Genomic DNA, 7,532 nt, shown 5'->3' with positions numbered 1-7,532 from the left:
GTTACGAGGCGGTAACACCTACTGTAACTTTTTTTGAATTTTAATCACTTTTTGGCTATCTTATGGACGTTAGAAGCAGGTGACTCTTCTTAGAAATTTTCAAAAATAAAAATTGTAAAAATTTGTTTTAGACTACCTTTGTTGCGTTAAGGAAATTGGGAACGTTTGCGGGCTCTAAAACGAAATGTTTTTGAAGCTGAGATCTAAAAAAACACACACACACACACACACACAAAATAAGGAACTTAGTGACGTAATGACAATGCACACACACACAAAATAAGGAACTTAGTGACGTAAGTGGAAGCAGAAGACTTTGATTACCTCCTTTGGATTTATTTTTGAAATTAAAATCCTTCAGATGCAGTTTTAGTCCATCTTCGGTGACGTTAGGGGTACGGAGAGGTCACCTTCGAAATCATTGAAATCTTAAAGAATGCAATTCATGGCTATCTTTGGTGACTTGTTTGTCAATGGGTAAGTTTTGCTCTCTCCCTAGTAATCTTTTGACAGTGAACTGAAAAAAAAAAAAAAAAACGCAATTGTATTTTCAAGTCGTAAACTAGAAAGTTGTTCACCAGAAAGTATCTCAAATTGAAATCCCATAGACACCATGGTATTTTTTCCCACGCTAGAGGGAAAAGCGACCGAAAATTTCAACAAAAAAGTTTTTGAAACTAAAGTTCTAGAAATGCAGCTTAAAGTTATCTTTGGTGACATTGAAGAAAGTCGTGAGGAGTAGGGTTATTCTTTTTTAAAAAATCCTAAATTGAAAACCTGACAATGCAGTTTTAAGCTCTCTTCAATATGCTTTTTGCACCATTCTAGTGTGAATAAAAAGAACTGAAACGGGTAACTGAAATTGAAATGTATGCAATATTATAGTTTTTTTAGGAACTCAAAGTAATTACCAGTTTACAATTTTGGCTTCCGAAAACTTGTAGAATCTTAAGTTTTCTTGGAGACAAATCTAATGACTCACATTTTATATTGCTTTGTGATATTTTTTCAAGCGTTTCAGCTATAATGTCTTGTAATAATTTGTATCGACTGTTGCTGGGTGACTTAAGGACAGCGACTTATACTCAGAGTTTGGATGTATTCTTTTATCTTGTCAACGAATCTGAAATTCCACTTTTTTCGTCAGACAAAATTTACCCTCAATATGACAAAGAAATCCACCTTTTTGTTCTACGACGCAGTAACCATCAATTATGATAAAATAACCAAACCAAACTTTGATTTTTCACCTTGAAACTATTTCACCAAGACACCTACATCCCCCTTCTCCCTTGCTCTGCCAAATTCGGGAGGAAGTAGGCGTCTTAAAAGAAATGCGTAATCAAAACCCGAAATCTAGTTGAAACCGCAAAAACATACCGATCTTTTTATTTAAAAAGAAAAAGAAACTACATCAACAAATGAAAGGTTCGCTGTATGCTTTGTCTACTGTTCTTCTTTTCACGGAGTGAAATGGAACCGAGAAGCAAACGATTTTAGAAAATTACCTGAAAATAAATGCCGCTACTCTGGACAAATGTGTGTATACGTGTGATTTTGTTTTTTATCCCCCGACGCAAAAAAGGAGTGGTCCGGTAACGTCTGTACCCAAGGTCGTGCACAGGGGGTACGGGGGAAAGAAAATACACCTCTTGGCATCATTTCTTTCTTGAGTATCTCTAAGGCTCCGAAATTTAACTGAATGTCACAAAAATCGGCGCACCTGGAAGGAGTTGTTAGAAAGAAACAAAAGTTTACATACGTTAGGACAATATTGATGAAAGAAAATGATTACAAAATAAAAGCAAAATGATCAATTCAGGAAAAAATCTCAAGTGAATGGATGTTTTAGAGCCCTATTGGGTCACATTTAGCATAAACGCAATTATGTGTTAGCACTTAAAAAGTTGTTCTTCAAAACGAATAATATTAGAAAATAAAATATGGTGAGCGGCGAAAATTCCCTTTGTGGCACAGTGATTGCACTGCTCGACCCCCCCTCCCTCCCTTCTTTGAATGGTGCTATTAATCGTTTTTCATAATCATGTATGTTTTTAGCATGGAATTATATGTTTTACAACTGAATGGGTGGATGGAGCAATATTGCTTGTTAAAATTATGAATTTTGCATTTAGAGCTGAATTAAAAAGCGAGCAATAAAATTTGGTCCATTTTATAATAATACCCAAATGTAACTTTGTTACAGAAAAGTAATGAGCTTGTATAATGCTTGAAGATGCAGAAAATTTATATATATATATATATATATATATATATATATATATATATATATATATATATATATATATATATATACAGAGAGAGAGAGAGACCCAAGAAAGAAAAATGATATAATCGCGAAATTTTGCATGTAAGAAGAGTGATATCTGTTATGCAAATGATCCAAGTTTGGTGTCAATGTGCATGACCGTTTACCTTATAGTATCGGTGCAATTGGGAAAAACGTGCTATATAATCCAGGATATAATTTAAGATTTAAAAATATTAAGATTACATCCCGATTGATAGAGAACCTTATTGAGTGGAGGATGCCAGGTTGACGCGTTAGAAAATGTTTCTTACGGTTTAGCTAGAGCTCCTTGAAAAGGAGAGGCTGACTTATCCGACATTTTGGTTCCAAGACAAAATTGGATCCAACCTCGTTTCTAGTATTTATAAATACGTTATAATATTCGCTGGTTGCTATGTCGTAAAGCAATTGATGATAAGTTGAGTAAAATGTCACTTAAGGTAAATCTAGAAAGATTACTTAGTTCACAAATTCAAAAAAAAAAAAACATATCAAGAAATGTTTACTGTAATAAACCTCATTTTGTCACCTTACTTGTTTTTAATTTGTATAAATTAAATCGTCTTCATCTACAGAATAAAATAATCAAACATCAATCAGGCAACACATCTAAAGCTTTCACACCACTTTTCTGAAATGAGACTTTTGCACAAATACTATTTTTTTTGCCCGCCAATTTTGGAACCAAAATGTCGGATAAGTCAGCTCCCCTTATATAGGAGCCTTAGGTTTAGCGAGTTGAAGAGATTTTTTGATCATCAGCATGAAAATTGCAGGCTGGTCGACGAGCCGTGTTGCTGCCCAGGTGAATCGCCCGGAGTGATCCGTTAAAAAATGTTGGAGGCATTCCACACGAGATGTACCCAAGTGCGGAAAATCGGTTCTGGAGGAGAGAGTATCGAAGAATCGTGCGGTAAGCGCTCGTAGATTCTACAGTGACTCGTTCCACCGTGCAATTAGACGCAGGGGTAGCAGTTGTTCCACGAAGCATTTCTGGACGCCTTGCGGAAGTGAATCTGCAGTCCAAGCGCCTTTTTCGTGTACTCATTTTAACACCAAAACAAACGGCAAAACCGTCTACAGTGTTGCAAAGACAGAGCGATATGGGCCGTTAAAGACTGGCAAAAGGTGGTGTTCAGTGATGAATCTCGTTTCGTTTTGGGGACAAATGTTAACCGCTCACGGATGTGGAGGTGCTCTGGTGAATGGTTCCATTCAATCCATTTTATTGCACGACACACTGCCCGCACAGAGGGCATAATGCTCAGGGGGACCATTCGTTATGATAGAAAGTCCACCCTAGCTGTGGTACCTGGAACCTTAACGGGCCAGGTTTATGTTAATGACATTCTGCAACCAAATGTAGGATCGTTCCTAAATGATCTCCCAGGGGCCATTTTTCAGCAAGATAATGCACGCCCGCATACAGCTACAGTTGCTTAAGAGGTGAAACCAGTTTAGAAAGCCAAACTTTCAATGTTTTTCGTGATTTTTTAACAGAAGAAATAATCATAATTTCTTTAAATTTTGAGGATATTTTATTCATCTTTTGAAGTACACCTTGTAATTTTTTGAAATCATTTCCACCAGAATTAGTGAAGTTAGAAGGATTTTTCCATGGACTGTCGCCATCAGATCTTTTTGCTGCACTGTAAAAACGATTCGGAAACGTTCCTGGAAAATAATGGGAAGCTGATGTGCCTAATTTCTGCCAGTAACAGAACTTGCAAAAACCAGGAACGTTTTCTGCTAAAATTCAGTAACCTTCCTGAAATTATCCCGGAATCTTCCTAAAAAATTCAGAAATCTTCTCGTTAGAAGCCAGTCGGGTTTCTGAAACTATAGATTAAACTTAGGAATGTATAATATAATACCTCGGCATCTTCCTGATTTACCAAGGTAGTTCCACGAGCATTATTGGAAACATGGCCAAAGCTAAGGCAGAATTGCAAGTAAATGACGAGAATTTTACCCGCCTGCAATTCTTACAAAGCAAAGTTGTCCACACTTATTTGCTCCCTTTGGAAGCTTACTTAGCATAGACAGGCCGTAAAAGAACTGCAGCCGATGCACTTTATAAATACGTTCAGTTAATCTTTAAACTGGGAGCTAAAAATATTTTTGACAACAATGAAAAGTCTGCATTCGTGCGACTTGTAGCAATTCAGGAAACGTTTTGACACGGATACTTGATTTTTCCAGGAAGTGGGTAAAAACCATTAAAATCCCGAAGCGTAACTCGGAAATACTCAGTAACGTTTCGGAATTTTTTTACAGTGTGGTGTACATTACGGAAGCCAGTTTTTGCCTGTAATCATTACAATTTTTCTTCATCGTAAACAACATACGTATTTCCCTAGAACACAAAACTAATTGAGATAGAAAAAAAGTTCAAAATTGAACGTTTTTGAGGTGTTTGATTACACTGTCATGTTTTTCTGCCTTTTTTTCACCCTTTTTGCTTAAAAAAATATTTTTATTACAAATTGTATCAATGAATTAGATTCATATAGAGTATAATTGAATAAAGAATATTCACACAAATTTTGAGAACTATTGGTCAAAAACTTTTTGAGCTAGAATGAACACCAATTGAAAAAAAGTTGTTTCGAGCAAAACGCGTTTGAAAATAAATGCTGTGAACGTTTTCGAATCTCTACAGTCATTTTAAGTGCTCATAGCATCAGAACTAATAGGAATTTTTTACTCAAATTTTGTCAACATGTTCTTGAACAGTTTTCCTAACAATTTGCGACATAAAATAGTGAATTTTTTGACCGGTCTAAACTGGATTTCCCCCTTAAGACTTCTTACGTCTTTTTGAGACTCTTCCATGGCAAGCCCACTCCCCCGACTTGTCCCCTATAGAGCATGTAAGGGACCAGCTGAAACGCTAGATGTCGTCGTACTACTCAGCAAGATTTAGAAGTGGCTGTTCAACATCTGTGGGTTCATCTGCCTCAGGACAACATCAGACGTTAAATTGACTCAATGCCGAACCATGTAGCGGCATGTATTGCAGCAAAAGGGAGTCACCCGCGCTATTAAAGTAGCACTGTATTTATTTCATTTTTTAGCCTATATTTGTTTAATTGTATAGATTTTGGGATTAAGTGTATCTCTCACCTGTATTATTCTGTATGTTAAAGTTTACTTCAGTCCAATGCTTCCTTCTTGGGGTGCTATTTTCAAAGTTAATGAGTGAAGGTTAAAAATTAACATGCATTGTTTTTCCAACCACCGATTAAATTATACCTTCCATAGCCAAATTGGCGTATAAAGAACTGCAATTTTAATTTTATTCTTCATTTCATTTCTGATGAATGAAAGCAATATTGCATAATTCTGGGGAAAAAAATTAAAGTGTTGAAATATATTACATATAGAGATGGACCTACCTACTGTGGCTTTTAAAAATGTTCACACGCTTTTGGTGAAAGTAAAGTAAGCCGGAATTGAATTCGAAAATGTAGTCCAATCTTTTCTCACATCATCTCTCTCTCTATGCGTGGTTTAAAAGAAGAAAAAATATTTTAAATAAAATATTGACTGATTTTTTTGAAATGGGTCAACAAATAAAACGAGAATAAACATGCCTTCAAGGTCATTGCAAACAGAAATAATTTTGGAAAATATCAAAATTAAAATTATAGTCTAAGGTTCCTTTTATTATTTTTTCATACACTTAAAAAATAACTTGGCATTAACTTTCGTTGTTTACTTCACAAATTCTACGTCTCATTTAAAAACGGTGTATATTTGTAAAGTAGCAGAAAGCGCAGTTCGAAAACTGACTATGTTTCATTATACTCAAGGTTAAACAGTTCAAAATAGTGCTAAGTAGATCATTTACCTCAGCCGATAGTGTAGTACTATACAGTGTAATACAGAATAATATACTTTAATACTATAACCGCTTCAAAGAAGAAAATTGGATTAAAAATAAGGTGAGAAAGTTCGACCAGCAATGCCAACGAAAAGTTATCAGAAATTTATAGGCAGAAAGTTTGTGAAAAGCCCACGTTTGAGTGCTGCAAAAGTCTTAGCAGAATTGTATGAAAAATTTTCTTTTCTGTTGTCGCCTAGTTTTCAGTTTAGCTGGGCTGAGCAGAGAGCCCCAGAAAATTAAATTTTTATGCTTCAAGAGCATTTTTAGTTAGCGTAAAAAACAGGAACGTTTATTTTTTCCTTCCCAAAAATCTGTGATGAATAAGCCCGAAACTTATGGGAATTTACAACAAATCTTAAAACACTAAGGGGAGGGGGATTTCTTTGAAAATGATTGCAGTATTCTTTCAGCATGATAATGATACTTAACTGGCAATCTTTCTCAGCATTGGACAGAAACCTCATCCCCAACACATTGAAATACAATCGTCCGATACAACGTGGCGAAGGCGGAGCCAACTGCTAACTCCTGGTGAATGGACAGTATTTTTGCATCTTTGAAACTTGATTGGCTTAGCTGGAGTAAGAAATCTTTTTGTTTCCGGCTCATTAGATAATTATTAATCGTTCAGTAGACAGCGGCCGCTGTCCAGAAGAGACGAGAAGGAGACACACATAAGACGTACTCTTCGTCATAACGCGCGAGATCTTCCACGTTGAGCATCCGACCTTGTCAGACGAGTTTCAATTCGCTCGAGGGATAACGGCGCTCGTCGGAGGCTCCCGGCATAACGGCGTGGGCCGGCGGGGAAACACCGTCGTCGAAACCGTCTCTCCTGAAGGCGTTTCCGTTTCTCCCTGCTCCACCATCGCAACGACCTCATGACTAAATTTTGGCTAACCCGGGTCTGCCCATGACTTTTTCCCTAGAGGAAAGACTTCAAAGTTTCGATGTCACCAAAGTCGTCCGGATGTAGTCCGGTTCTGAGAAAATGCTCTTCCCGCTCCACATTGACTTAATCCCAGAGGACGACAAGGCTGAAGACATTTTTGCCGTCAACTACATCGGCTACCTTAGAATCTCCGTTGAACGTCTTCACCTGAAGTCTACAGCCATACAGTGCTACCGCTGCCAGCGTTTCGGTCATGGCGAACAAGTGCCATAACCCCCAAAGACCTCAAATGTGCCCAGGAACACAGGAGCATCGATTGCACAAAAGACAACTCCACCCCAGCTTGCTGTGCTCTCTGCGGAGGTGCCCACACCGCCAACGCTCCCGTCTGCCCTAAAAGACCCAAGTTCCTGGCACCCAAGACAACTCGGACATTCCCG

This window comes from Uloborus diversus, chromosome 10 (genome assembly GCF_026930045.1).
Source record: "Uloborus diversus isolate 005 chromosome 10, Udiv.v.3.1, whole genome shotgun sequence".
NCBI lineage: Eukaryota > Metazoa > Arthropoda > Arachnida > Araneae > Uloboridae > Uloborus > Uloborus diversus.
This window is presented reverse-complemented; position numbering follows the sequence as displayed.